The sequence below is a fragment of the Schistocerca americana genome, chromosome 8 (genome assembly GCF_021461395.2).
Source record: "Schistocerca americana isolate TAMUIC-IGC-003095 chromosome 8, iqSchAmer2.1, whole genome shotgun sequence".
Lineage (NCBI taxonomy): Eukaryota > Metazoa > Arthropoda > Insecta > Orthoptera > Acrididae > Schistocerca > Schistocerca americana.
Genome location: NC_060126.1, coordinates 298,920,962 through 298,937,171, shown reverse-complemented (window position 1 = coordinate 298,937,171; position 16,210 = coordinate 298,920,962).

The window sequence follows — 16,210 nt, the reverse complement described above, 5'->3', positions numbered from 1 at the left end:
CCACAGATATGCTGGTATGACATGCAAACATTTCTGTGCCACTGGATGATAGTTCAACTGACACAATGCTCCAGTCATTAATTTGAACCCTTCTTTGGTTGGTTCCTTCTCCTTCTGCCTTCTGTGGTTTTCAGTAGTAGTGGATCTCTCTTCATCACCAAGCAATGACCGAGATTTCATCCGTGGTGCTGTGTTCCACAGAAAGATTCCTTGAAAGACAGTTGGCAACTTCGTAATTGCGTTTAATTTTGCATATCACTCTGACATAGTCCTGCTGAAGCATCAATGCCCACCACATCAGTCGCTCCGATGTATCTTTCATGTAAGCCAGCCATCATAGTGAAAGGTGGACCGCCGCAGCGGTGAAAGGTTTGCAAAGTAAATACAGCCGAAACTAGTTCTTTGCCCAAACAACTCCAAAATACATTTTCGTGACTGTCAAGTAGTTCATCTCAGCCTTGAAGAGTATTATCGCGGTATTAACCACTTTTTTTCAGCACCTTGCTTAATTTACACTATAACTGCACCTGCACGACAATTGCTAGTGTCGGTGTGAAGTTTCACATCGGAATCAATGCTTTCGCTGTAAAAGCCTCCCTAAGGGCGAGGAAGGTATTTCTTGTGACTCGATCCATGAAAATATAGCATCTCGCTGCAATAATTCTTGCTATAGACAAGCCTTTGTGCAGAAGTCCCTTATAGATTGTTAGAGTATGAGCACTTTCTGAGAAACTTACATCACAAACGTGCCGAGGGATTGGATAATCTGTAACTGCTCTTAGATTGTTCTGTGACTGGATTAAGGCTGAATGCATCACTCTTCACTAATTTACAGAAAATTTTTATATCCTGGGCGATGACCTCTTTCAAATTTCGGCTGAGATTAGCAGTCTGTCACTCTTCTAGACAGTTATCAAGTGACTTACATGTTTTTAAAATGTCTTCGAAAAAACAACCAACATCATCCAGGTAGCAAAACCACATCGTCCATTGAAGGTGCTGACGCATTTTATACACACATTTTCGCAGCGATTGGAACATTACAAGGTCCAGACAGCACAAATGATCTCTTGAAGGACGCCAGGTGCTATGAAGGAACTCCATTTTCCAGTAGCTTTCGTGCATTTCCATGGCCGAAAAATATTTTTCCCCTTTCAGGCAGTCTAATCGTCACTGAGCAACAACGAGTAGACACCGTTTTTATGAGATTCTTTTTCAGTTACTGGTAGCCGATGCAGAAGTGCCATGTGCTGTCTGAGCTGTGGTGACCCCATGTCGATCTCTGGCTGATTACCATTGGTTCGGCGTGAGGGTGATGTCATCTTTGGTCGATGACAGAGGTGTCGAGCGTGGGTGAATTGAGTTTGTTTTGGCCGGCCGATGAATACAGGCGGGAGCAGGACTACTGCACTGGTGGAATCAATTGAGGGTTCTCACGAACTCCTTTTGGGACCTGTTGGCTCTTGGTGTTTGGAAAGGATGAAGCAGTGAGGTTCGTCTGGGTGAGAATTTAAGGTGAAGTTTGTTCCTTGGTTTGTGTGGATACTTTCTCGTCTGCATTTCAGTTTCTATTTGCAGTGGAGCCCTTAAGAATGCAGTTTATTGCGGAGAATGCTTAATAATTTGACAGCCTTCGCACCCGATCTGGTGTACCCCTTATGTACTGTGCCCGTCCTGCAATTCCTTTCAACAGGCAATTCAGAATTAAGTCAGCTGATATTTTCTGAGGATAGTACCTGAAATTAATTATGAGTTGTTGACCCATATATAAGCACCATTCTTGGGATTTGCTTTATTACCTTGTTAAGACAAGCTTTGGGAAATGAAGTGAGTTTGGTGTGAAGATGTTACCTTGTTGTAAGCCCTGTAATTCAAGCTAACGTAGCTGTCTGTTACTGGAACATACCTTTTGTAATTATTTATTTCCCTAGGGAAGAGAGAGTGGTGATAACTTGATTATTTGACATGCACGAGCTGCTCATAACGTTACCCGACTCCTAGGTTGTAAGCAGGCCCTTTTTATTATTGTTCCAAGTTGATTAATTGTTTTCAGGCTAATGTGGAGTGCCCAGCGCTGTAATAAGTTACTGTTTTATTGTGTCTTGTGATATCTCAAGTCGTGATGTAGCATTTAGTCCTTTTTTTCTTCAGTACACTCTCTGCATCCATTAGAACAGCCCCACTCGTTTCCCAGCTTGGCCGACGGTATCCAGAAGGCTTCACTTCATGTGAGATACTGCTGTCTGGAGGTTGTAAATATTTATCGTTATTTACTACATTATTTTAGTTAAAAAAAGATTTTAAGGCTTTGGCATTCCACAGTACTAAGAGCTTATAATTAACTCTTCATTTGAAGTCATTATGATTTATCGTTCATGTTGTATTAGCCTAGGCTGTGTTTTACATTCGGAGCTTCAGCATTCCATAATATCAGAGACTGGGGACTAGTTATATCACTCTGCCTGGTGGAGTCAGTAGTAATATTTACTTAATTATTGTTAAGAGATCGGTAATACTGAACCGGGGTACTGTGTTTATCCTCGGTGAGTTTTTAATGAAAATTTCCTGTGCTGCAGGTACCTATCATTAAACTTGCGTGAGATGGTTGCTAGTCGGCGGCGGCAAACGGGTCACAACGGTTGGAATTAGCACTGCTAGGAAGCTGGCTCCTCAGTTGTCGCGGGTCGCTGTTTACAGGCTCGCCTATTTTGAAGCATTGTGTATGCGGTGTACGAAACTGGGTTACGCAGTCTGTCCTACCCCCCCCCCCCCCCCCTCTCCGCCAATTCCACCTTGTTCCGTAGGGAATTAATTCCCGTGTTCGCTATTTAAGGTAAGTTCATTTGGCTTTATTACAATTCTCCCCAACTCTGACGAGTACGGATTCTCGAGCAAGTTTGATGAACCAGCAAATAAACCTATTATCCGTTACTGTTTTCTATTACTAAGTAAGTTTTTCTTGGAGCCATTGTGATCGGCCTTACGGCAAAATTCGATATAGCAGATATAAAGTCTTGCTATATGTCGAGATTATTTGTACTGATCGTTTAACTGCAGTTTAAAACTGATTCGTGCTGGCGTCGCTAGGCTCGGTTTTATTGTAAATTCACATCCAGTAAACTTCAAGTCTTGCTGTAAATTTAAGGGAGTTTAAGACTCTTTACTCGCATTCTGATCATTTAACTGCTATTGAAAATGCATTTTTCTTGGACCTGTGGTGCTTGGGGTTCATTCTAAATTTTATGTGCAACAGATATCAAGTAGGGGTATAAGTCTAAAGGATTTCATATTACTTATTCTGGTCGTTTAACTGCTGGTTGAAATTGAATCTTCTTGTGGTCATGTGTTCTGGGTTTAGTTATGCTTTCAGGCTATATATAACAAATTTACTGAATATTTCCAGGTTCGTATTCTCATTAAATGTATTATTGTTCAAATGCGTATAAATAAAAGAGCTTGTACAAATTGTAAACAGGGCATGAAGCCTTCTGATCCTTCAAGTCCTCATCTTCCGTTAACTTCCTTTGAGTATTCGTAAGAATACGTGCAGAATCACCTCACTGTCCTTCATATTAACAAGCACCAGGGACTTTCTAAGGGTTCAATGGCGTCGTCTTGCAGCGTATGTTTTCCACTTCCTCGCAGATTATCCATCATTTGGACGGTAACATAGCATATCGCATGTGAGTGTTCCCAGTGTTGATTCGGTGATCCCTCATGGTCCGTTAAGCGTGTCTTTTCGATGCTCTGGTTTTGAAAGTATCAAAATATCGTTGCAGAACGGCTAACGTTAGCCGACTTAACGATGCGGGCCACATTCGTTTGGCTGTTTGGCTGTTTGATAGTAGATTCCTCCTCTGCGACCTCTGTGATGGTAGAGGAGCACGATTCCTTCTCGATAGCACTAAACAGTCCGTCCTGAGTTGGCTCAGCTGCCCCTGCGCACATACTTTCTGGAAGGAGGTGTTGGTGTTCGTGACATTTTGTGATCCAAAGTTCCATCGTATCCACAATGCTTATGATCGTCACTGGCATGTAGGTTTCTTTAGTTCACCAGAGTAGATATTTGAATTCGACAAAAGTTTTACAGTTTAACTGAGCATCTAAAATTCGTCTTGTTGATGATGGCGGAATAACAGCGCCTTCAATGGCAAGCAGTTTTCCAAATAATCTGCGTTATGTGTGCTTGCTAGATTAAATTAGACACTCACGATGTCTTTCACTGTCTGTGACAGTGAAGCCTGTAAGAAGTCCCGTTCGAGGATATAGTTATGACAACATTGAGTTCAAAAGAGAAATTCGAAGAACTGTGTGCTGTCATTGATAGTTACTCTTGGAATACCTGTTTGTGTTACATGCATATAAATAGCATAGCTCACTATGAATATGGCTCTTCTGCCAATGACATCATAGGACAGGGTCTTTCATCACACACCACTCTGCTATCCTCCCCACCCTCGCACTTCCATCCCTTTCCCCAGCCCTCCTTCAATAACATCCTAGTATTTCATCAAATCACCTTCCATTAAGAAAGTGGAATGTGCTCAAGACTGAGATGTGATTTTAAAAATGGTTGAGGCAGCAATAAGTCGTGTTTACCTTCAGATCCAGGTTTCTACTAGTAACTTGTCATCATCAATGCAGTATTTCAGAGTCGTTGTTCATGCCCTGGTACATTTTTACTTGCTGTCACCGTTCATTAAGTCTTTAATGAACTGTGACAGGAGCTCAAACAACGGTGTACATGTACTGGATTAAGTAAAGCAACTGTGAAATACTCCATTAGTAGTGGCTAATTACTACGGCATGTATAACAACTCTGCACTACTGCACTAATAATGGCTAGTTACTAGCCGAAATGTGGATCTGTTCTCATAAAGCCAGAATGAAAACAACGAATGGTTGCTGGTTTATACCATTTTGAATGTGAAATTCCAGTCTTTTACAATCGATTAAAATTCAATAGCCAATCACAGTGTGGTCCCAAAGCATCCATCCTGGATGTGTTCAAAATTATCCGAATGATATGAAATATCTGTACTATGTTGAGAAGCTATTAGCAAAAATTTACGTAAACGGAGTAACGTATATTATCAAAGCACAGATTCAAATAAATTATCTTCCGCATCTGAATTGTACTAAGGAGGTTGTCAAGTTCAGCAATGCCATTTCCATTCTAAAATACCTACAGAAGTACGTCAGTAACTTGAAAAGTGCAAAATTCGTGTCAAGTGTCACGATGTTATTTTTCACACACACATATCCGTCAGATTGCTGTATCACAATGGACTCTCAAAATAAGCTCATCAGTGCTATTTTAAAGCCTAAACATATTTTGCTAAAATACGTGCTAAACCATAAGTTGATATTTCAAGTTAAATGTAAATGAAGCAATTAAAGAAAACTAACCCTGTTGATTTTATAATCGCAGAAGGCACATTTCCGCTAAAATATTACGTTAAGCAGCAAACACAAAAACAAATTTCAGTCGTGAAGGTAATGCCTCGTGTTATATACTAGCGAATATAATATATAACAGGTAGCTAGGCTAACGGGTTCCTAGCAGTTTCACTTGTTAAAGAAATTTTTATTAAAAGTTTTCAGCTTGATAACACTTCATAAAACTTTAAGCAGCACCACAGTACTCATTATTGTAAAACGTTTCAATGAGTGTTTGTGTATTTATGTGGCAGAGAGAGAGAGATAGAGAGAGAGAGATAGATAGAGAGAGAGAGAGAGAGAGAGAGTTCTGTTGTGCGTGTTTGGTGGTGGGGGAGGGGGGAGGTTTGAGTGGTAAGAATGAAGTGAGATAGTAAACAGTTTTATTTGCTGTCTCCTGCCCAACACTGAAGAAGGCTGAGCCACAAAATTCCCGCCCACACACACACACGCGCGCGCGCACACACACACACACACACACACACACACAGGCGAGCGCGCGCTATTAAAAATGCGCCCACAAAAAAGAAAAGAAGAATCGTCGTTGTGGGAAGAAGACAGAAGGATATGAGTGGATGGGCAACAGAAGAAACGTGAGAGTAGTTGAAAGAAGGAGACTGCTTACACTTGGCAAGAAATTCAGATATAAATTAAAAACGAAACGCGTGAGACAGCTGCTGAGCAGCTAACGAGCTAACCGCCTCTGAAGGCGAGGCGTCTTACTGAATTAATATCACATTTTGCATAGAAGATCTTAATCTCAAGTGCGAACTTGGTGTCACTTTAATGATGTAACCGCTAAATCCGTGCCGTCTGAGGGATTAGAAAACCGTATCAAAATTCTCAGTACGTATTTCTCATTTTCTTTTCAACATTTCGGCTTTAAAATAATGTTTCCACCTCTAAAGGACCTCTATAGAAGTATTCATAAAATATAGTTTACTAGATCTAAGGGAGGAGCTGAAACTAATTAATTAAGTTTCAGAGTTGTGGCTGTTTGAGTATCAAACAAAATGGAATACGTGCACCGATGTTATTTGGACGAACATGTTTCACAAACAACTAATTCCAGAAAGTATGTCCATATTTTTCCTTTAACATACTTGTTAGCAGATGTTAATGATGTGCTTTGGACAATGGTACCATCTTTTAGTACAACTGCATAATCTCTCTCGAAAAAAAAAAAAAGAAAATTACTGTAGGTAATGGGCTTCCAGTCTTAGAGTTATTTTGAAGAACTGTGGGAACTATGGACATAATTTCTTTAGCGGAACAGTGCATACTACAGTTTTCCTAATACAGAGCACGTACTAGGTATGAGTCGACCTCCAAAGAGGATCAACTTTTCGATGTGCTCGTAATACGAGTGAACTGCATCACTGGACTGACACTATGTACATGACAAACCTACAAAACCACACAACTTTCGCATCAAAGTGTGAATATTTAGCAAATGTTGCATTTTGTGCGTTTCAGGTGAGTTCAATAACTTTTTAAGACAGAGCCCATCAACATTAAAACCTTCTGCTTACAGTCTGTACTTTAGTAAATTTGGTGGCGGTAATAACATCTGAATTTAGAGTTGTATTTGACATCGTTAAGTGAGGCAGCTTTAGCTATTGTTTCATGGCTCTTAGTACTAATATAGATTAATTAATTTAAAAACTCATTACTATTAATCTCTCATTTCTATATTTAAGATTCTTTTTCTTATTCTGCTTCCCTGGAGCATTAAATGGTACATTACTTTAGGTGGAAATATTTTACTAAGAAAAGCAAGAATGTTGTTATCACGTCTTCATCCCAGGAGAAAGAATATCTGTATCAAGCAGATGGTAGACGGTGCCATATGAAAGTAGTAACACACATATAGAAGACGTATTCTATGTGTAGAAAAGGAGTAAAACTGTTAATGTACCAACAGTGACTGAGAACAGAGAACGTACTGTAGTTTGTTGCAAATACATGAGTTGGACAAAATATGGAAACACCGAAAGCACAACACAGTACAGTGGATAATGCGGTGTAGGAACCTTGTTGGTATTCAAAACCGCTACCAATCGGTAGGAATTAATACGGGACCTACATTGTAATCAAGGAAATCTTATGCCATTGTTCCTAGAAAACTGTGGCAAAAGCAAGTAACAATATAGAAGTGGACGGCGATCAGGCAACCTTCTCGCCAAAGCAGACCACAAAGACTCAATAATACTGAGATCTGATGACTACAGTGGCCGGAGAAGATGCAACAGTTTGCCTTCATTCTCACAAAACCAGTCCCGGACTATCCAAACTGTTAGAAAAAGGGTCCTTTCCTTTCGGAACACAGCATCACCACCGCGGAATAAACAACATGCTAGGAAGTGGATCTGGTTACACAATACTCGGCAGTAATATCGATCGTACAAAGTAACCATGGTGCTCATGGAATACTTCGATATATGAGCCATGCTTATCTAGGACAAACAAGTGTAATTCATCATGCCGTGAGACAAAGTGTCTGTCTGCTCTCCTCCACCAAATGTAGGTGATTATGCCATGTCGAAATTTCGGCAGGCAACAGCGGTACGCTTACCGAGTTTTGAATATAGAAAAGTCTGTAATAACTGCAACAACTTCCAATTTCCTTCTCCTAGCAAAACTGCCTTGATGCACCGATAATGCTCAGTGAGGCAGTAGACAGAAATTCTCTCCCATTATATGTGTGTTTTCACATTCTGTCCAATAGAAACAGCTGCACATCCATATACATGAGTTCATAACATCGTTACGCAATTAACTGTATGTAGCCAACTATGGGCCTTCTTACAAATTTTATACTTATATACCTGCAGCAGAGATTTAGGAACCAGGTTTTAAATTGTAAACATTTCCAGGGGCACATGTGGACTCTGACCACAATTTATTGATTATGAGCTGTAGATTAAAACTGAAGAAACTGCAAAAAGGTAGGAATTTATGGAGATGGGACATGGGTAAACTGAAAGAACCAGACGGTGTAGAGTGTGTTTCAGAGAGAGCATTATGGAACAATTGGGAGGAACAGGGGAAAGAAATACAGTGGAAGACGAATGGATAGCTTTGAGAGATGGAATAGTGACGGAAGAAGAGGATCAAGCAGATAAAAAGACGAGGGCTAGTAGAAATACTCAGGTAACAGAAGATATATTGAATTGAATTGATGAATTTAATTGATAAAAGGATAAAAATAAAATTGCAGTAAATGAAGCAGGCAACAAGGAATATAAACTTCTCAAAAACGAGACTGACAGGAAGTGCAAAATGGCTAAGCAGGGATGGCTACAGGACAAATGTAAGGATGTAGAAGCATGTATCACTAGTGGTAAGATAGATACTGTCTACAAGAGAATTAAAGAGACCCTTGGAGGAAAGAGAATCAACTGTATGAGCATTAAGAGTTGACATGGGAAACCCATCATAAGCAAAGAAGGGAAAGCAGAAAGGTGGAAGGAGTGTGTAGAGAGACTATACGAGGATGCTATATTTGATGCCAATATTATGTAATTGAAAAAGGACGTAGATGAGGATAAAATGGGAGATATGATCCTGCGTGAAGAATTTGACATATCACAGACAGACCTAAGTCGAAAGAAGGCCCCTGGAGAACACAATATTTCATTAGGACTACTGAGGGCCTTGGGAGACCCAGCCATTACAAAACTCTTCCATCTGGTGAGCAAGATCTATAAGACTGGTGAAATACCATAATACTACTAGAAGAATGTAATACTTCCAATCGCAAAGAATGTGATGTTGATAGGTGTGGAAATTACTGAACTATCAATTTAAAAAGTCAAGGTTGCAAAATACTTACTCGAATTATTTACAGACGAATGGAAAAAACTTTTAGAGACCGAGCTCGGATCGGGTCATTTTCGATTCCGTAGAAATGATATAACACGCGAGGCAATACTGACCCTACGACTTATCTTGGAAGATAGGTTAAGGAAAGGCAAACATAAATTTCTAGCCCTTGTAGACTAAGCGAAAGGTTTTGATAATGATGACTGGAATACTATCTTCCAAATTCTGAAGGTGGCAGGGGTAAAATACAGGGAGCGGAAGGCTATTCACAATTTGTACAGAATCCAGATGGCAGTCATGAGAGTCGAAGGGTATGAAAGGAAGCAAAGGTTGAGAAGGGAGTGAGACAGGGTTTTCGCCGTTCCCAGATGTTATTAAATCTGCATACTGAGCAATCGGTTACGGAAACAAAGGAACATTTGGAATAGGAATGAAAATGCATGGAGAAAAAATAAAAACTCTGAGGTTTGCCGACGACATAGTAATTCTTTCAGAGACAGCAACGGATCTGGAAAAGCAGTTGAACGGAATGGGCAGTGTCATGAAAGGAGTATATAACAAAAGACAAATGACGATAATGGAATGTAGTAGAGTTAAATCAGGCGGTGCTGAGGGTATTAGGCTAGGGAATGAGACACTTAAAATAGTAAACGAGTTTTGCTATTTGGGGAGGAAAATAACAGATGATGCTCGGAGTAGAGATGATATAAAATGTAGATTGGCTATGGCAAGGATGGCATTTCTGAAGAAGAATAATTTGTTAACGTCGAGTATAGACTTGAGTGTCAGGAAGCATTTTCTGAAAGTATTTGTATGGAGTGTAACCACGTGTGGAAGTGAAACATGGACATTAAATAGTTCAGGCAAGAAGAGAACAGAAGCTTTCGAAATGTGGTGCTACCGATGGATGCTCAAGATTAGATGTGTAGATCACGTAACTAGTTCGGAAGTACTGGGGAGAAGAGGAATTTGTTGCACAACTGGACTAGAAGAAGAGATCGGTTGTTAGGACACGTTCTGAGGCATCAAAGGAGTACCAGTTTAGTACTGGAGGGATGCGATGAGGGTAAAAATCGTAGAGGGAGACCAAGAGGTGAATGCGCTTGGCAGATTCAGACGGATGTAGGTTGCAGTAGTTATTCGGAGATAAAGAGACTAGCGCAGGACAGAGTAACATGAAGAGCTGCATCAAACCGGTCTCTGGACTGAGGAACACAACTACCTGGAGTCTCCTCTGGCCCACAACAGGTATGTCCCACACTGAGTAGGCCGTGTTTTCCCCTTCCCTTCGGAGTTTTATCAGTTGTAAAAGACGTTCTCTAAGCTCCTCATACACTGAAAGTTAACAATATGCTGGGCACTCCTGGTCTGCCACACCCAATGGTGACTGCCTGGGGTCCTCGCATCTGTTGAAAAACAGCGCACGGTTCACAGCACGTACCTAATTAAATCCTGGCTTTCATCAGGAACATAATTGTCGCCTGTGCACTGTGGTCCCCTCAGAGTTCTTGTGCTGTCTCAGAGTTAGCTAATTGTTCCAAGTTGCGGAAAAGCACTACAAGGACCCATCACCATACAGAATTAAAGGAAACAGTTTTATTTAGATTTGCAATCATTGCTCTAAGATTTCGTTGTGTGGATACTTTCAAGCAGAGTAAATAATTTAAGTTCGCTGTGTATCCTCACACGGGTAACGGTTTATTAATAAGGTTATTAAGTTGTTTTGGAAAATATGTCCCTTACCAATATCCACAATATAGTTACAAATTTTGTTAATGTCCAATGTGACTGCACTTCTGTTACTAAACATCAGTGTGGTTTTGAGTAATAGATTTTCGGAAATTAAAAAAATACTGCACGCACCTAGCTGCATTAATCCATGACTTTCTTGATGTCATGTACTTAACGGGTGGGTTTTGTTTTGGAATCCATAATGGTTCACATCGGTATTCATTCCGTTTGATATAGCTTAAGGTTCCAATGCAGAAAAATATATAAAATTCTACATCTGATTAACGTGAATAAACCTGGACAAGGGTATTGTTTCACTCTATTGCCATTCCATCTACCTCCAGAGCCTTAGCTTCTTCAGCTGTTTCTCAAAAACAGTGACATTAGTATCCACATCACTCATATATCCAGTGGTATGTCAATCTGCAATAATACTTCCGTATCTCCCTTTGTAAGGCAGCACTGGAAAACAGAGATCAACATTTTTGCTTCCCCTGTGACACAATTTCGATTACTTTGCCACGTGGTAATGTAATGACATTAAAGTTTCTGTCACTAACAGCCTTTACCTAAGAAGAGAATTTCTTTGGTTTTTTTTTTTTTGTGAGATCTTCCAATAATATTCTGCCGTGGTAGTCACTGAATGTTTGAAGCATTGCCTATTGACAGCCAAACGCGTTTCGTTCAGCATCTCTCTCTACCTATGACTGTACTTTTCGTTTAAGTATACAGCTTACTTATTTTAGTTATTCTGGTAAGTGACACTACAGCTTCTTTATCTCGTTTTCTGAATTTATTTTTCTATTTTTCTTGATCTTTGATATTTTTTTGCTACAACAGCCACATGGACCTGGTACCAGCTTCTATGTAAACAACCTCAAAGAGGTCAAGTTTACTTGTTGTTCCATTTGAGGGGACTCTCGAACTATCTGTTCCACGTAGTTCTCAGGAAAGGGGTTTAGTAACGTTTCGACGCTCGAGATTAGCCGAGCGGTCTTAGGCGCTGCAGTCATGGACTGTGCGGCTGATCCCGGCGGAGGTTTGAGTCCTCCCTCGGACATGGGTGTGTGTGTTTGTCCTTAGGATAATTTAGGTTAAGTAGTGTGTAATCCTAGGGACTGATGACCTTAGCAGTTAAGTCCCGTAAGATTTCACACACACATCTGAACATTCTTTTTAGTAACGTTTCGCAAGATCCCCTCTCACATCCATCCCTGACTAAACTGTAATTTTTCCAATAGGTTTTAGATTATTAGTCCTCTCCAATGATTTTGGTGCACATGTATTACGAGATGAAAGATACTCTAAAGTTTTACGTAAAGGTCAATCCAGCGGTGAGTAAGAGCCGTTTATAAGATTTTGCCAAACAGTGTTGCATACTCTTGCATAACTTTTATCCTAGTGGATCTGAGATTCCTGTCTAATACAACAAATACACTCTCGCCTTTTGAAATCTCTCTATCATTTGGATATACAGTAAGATTTTCCCCATAGCCAGTTTTCAGTCCCTAGTCTTATTTGAGTTCCGCTTCATTTTAGAACTACTTTACAATCAAATAATTCCATGTGAATGTTTCGGAAGATAAGTAGTAGCATTTTAGTATTTTCTTCTATTAGAAGCATTTCTGGTTCTTATACCAATACTTCAGTGTTTCTTACAGCATTTTTAATACAATACAACAGTCCCAGCGTGATCAGTTTCGACCACTGTTCTGGTCATCATGAGACTGCTTACTCCATGTGAATCTGAACTATCATTGTCGGTGTTGGTTAGCTGTCGATTCTAAGGAGAGGAACCCTATCATTGAACTGTTCACAGTAACTCAGTTTCTGCCCTACCTTCATATTCATAACGAATCTTATTCTCGTTATACCATAGTATGCTGCTGTTGATATTACCCAATATTCATCGGGCCGGAAATCCTTGTCTTCTTTCCATTTCATTTCACTGACCTTCACAATATCTAGACTGAGCCTTAGTAGTTCCCTTTCCAGATTTTATGGCTTTTGTACCACGTTCAAACTTCTAACATTCCACGACCTCACTCGTAGAACCTTACCCATTCGTTGGTTATTTAATCTTTTCCTCATGGTCACCTCCTCCTTGCCAGGCCCCTCATGGAAATCCGAATTGGGGGACTAATCCGGACTCTTTTCCATATAGGGAAATCATCACGATACTTTTTCAATTGCAGTCAGTATGTCGTGTGGACGCACGTATGTGTCTTTAATGAAGTAGACTGCATTGTCTTCTGCATCCTCGACGATTGTCACGTCTTATATTTGCTGCTTGATACTGCAACATGGGAGACGTATGCTATGGAAGCGGATTTTACTTGAGATACCTATCGTATCACTACCATATGACTCTCAGTATTTCAACCAACAGAACCGTACCAAGCCACTTCAAATCGCTAAATAAGAATGAAAGCAGTTTCCAGCCACATATGAAAAGCAATGAATTCATGACAAATCATTTAATTTTGCGTACTTGGGCACAAAATCCCAAAAATCAAAGAAACCCAAAAGATATAATAGCTAGATTAATAAAAAATATAAAAATAAAAATCACCTCCTAAAAAAATTAAAGCTAATAATATAGTTATAAAAACAATTCAACTATATTGCGCCAAAAAGAAATCAAAGTAAAACCGCCCGCACCATACTCAATATGAAATCCTGAACTAATTCAGTTTTTAGCGCTATACCAAACAAGACGGCGTCACATCTGGATTAGCAGTCACTGCAGTAACAGTCTAGATCTACGCAGTTCCGCTTGGGACGCGACAGCGATCGGACATGTCGGTACTTCCGCGTAGTCGTAGCGCCGCAAGCCGTGTTTATAATACTTCTTCGATTGTGACCTGTGATATTCTCAGTGCTTCTTCACTACCGTCGTACACAAGCTTCTTAATTTACTCACAGCGGTCCCGACCGCTCATTTAGTGCAGTTATGGCTCCCCAGTGCACCTCGTAAGAATACCCTGTGTTTTGCATTTGAGAAATCTTCCAGGAATGTGCAACCGAGTTCTCTTGAAATCCATGACTGGATAGTAGATATTATTGGCATCACATCCGATCACGTCCCCACAGCATATTATGACATGGCGTAATACTGTTTCTTTGTGAAGTTTTTAGGCCAGATACAACTGGAGAAAATTTTGGTGAATACTGGTGGGAAAGCAGAGTTCCGACATCGTGATCAGTCGGTGAGTACAGTTTCAATAACTAACGCTGACATTGAGTATAAACAAGTGCGAGTATTCAATTTGCCACCTGAGGTTGAGAATTGTTTTCTTAGAGATGTCCTCGCCAAATACGGTGACATCCGACAGATTAGAAACGGAAAATGATCGAGCCGCCACAAACTCCAATGTTTTAGTGGGGTTCGCTCAGTTGACATGGTCGTTAAAGTCAGTATCCCATCCTATATAATGGTTTGTGGTTATAAGGCTCATGTCATTTACGGGGGGCAAGTAGGCACTTGTTTTATCTGTAACACGAGTGGCCATTTACGAGAGGATTGCCCACGGTGAGTTGTCGTACTTCGAAACAATCTGCAACAACGACAGAGATTAACATTGGCTGATGTCCTAACTCAAAATCAGACGCCTTCTGTGACTGACTCCCAACCGAGTGCATCTGTATCATAGGACAACGATCTCGGTAACAGCACCTTCCCACCCTTGCCTCAAAAAGCCGTGGCCAGTCACCCCTTAGCCACCGGTGTTGCATTATCTGTCGGTAACAAACGACGATGTACTATAAGTGACGGTAGTGGTTTCGGCGACCAGGTAGTAAAAAATCAAACTGATGACGCGGAGCCACGGGCCTCCACACAGGACACGCATGTGTCTGATGGCTCAGTTACGACCCGCCAAATTTCCATTCAACCGCCCGACGCAGGAACTGTCAATACGAGTGCAGCCGAGTGTTTACAGCAATCCGTTCCGATGCCGCTTGCCGACTCGCCGCAGATGTCCAACACACAAGAGGCGGCAGTCAGTCAACTGCAACTCGAAAACACGGCGGATGAAGCACGCGGTGTAGAGCATAACATAAACAGCCGCCACCTCGAAACTGCTTCCAAACAACACGAGGACCCGGACAGCTGTATACAAACAGCCAGTGCGGCTCCAAACAAACACAGTGAGCCTACTGAAGCCGCGTCTTCCGACTTGCCGTCACCCGTTCCGAAGCAAGGACTTCCACATACCGCTTACAGCCATGACTCGCCGACTCCGCCGTCTTCAATGACACTTCAGACAACTTTGCGAGGGCAAAATAAAGTTAAACCAAAGGACTCCGTGGCTGGAAGTAAGTCAAAAAGTAAAGTCAGCGCAAAAACTGGTACAAAACCTGCGGATGTAGGTTCGAAGTCCGACGGTGAGATGGACTGGGCTTCCTACGCTTCCCATCACCCACAAGTCTCAGAAGATCATGAGTCAAGCTTATAAGTTTTTGTCGTTGAACATTAATAGAGTTAAGACAGATTTAAATTTAGCAATGCTACGGCAGTTTATCTATGAGTCCGAAGCTGATGTAGTTCTGTTACAGGAAGTATCTATCTTAAGTTTTCATGTATCAGGTTTTGCAACAATCGTAAACACCATGGCGGACGGGGGTACAGGTACGGCCATTCTATCACGAGACGGAATCCCAGTGAGCAATATCGAAATGTTGGACTCCAGTAGAGGCATAGCTTGCCAAATTTTTGACGTCACCCTCGTCAATATCTATGCTCCATCTGGAACGAACTTAACATCAGAAAGAGCTAACTTCTTGAAACAAGACATCATATACTTGATACGCCGCAACCCAACCCAGTTGATAATTGGTGGTGATTTCAACTGTGTGATCCACAGGGAAGACCAATCGCCAAACTTTAATTACTGTAGGGAACTACATGATCTGGTGCGTCACCTGCAGCTGAAGGATGCGTGGGAACCAAAATTTCCTACCCTGGTAAAGTACACGTATCTGACCACCACCGCACGTAGCCGTCTAGACCGTTTGTACATCTCTGAGAACATTTGCCAACATGTTCTGGACGCCGATGTCATTCCGGCTAGCTTCTCCGACCACTGCGCCCTCTGTGTCACGATAAATCTGGCCAAACAGCATACTAAATGGCATAGGATTCCGTGGAGCCTAAATGTTTCTGTTCTCGCCGATGCCTTGCTACAAGATGTCATCTCCACGACATGGGCGGATT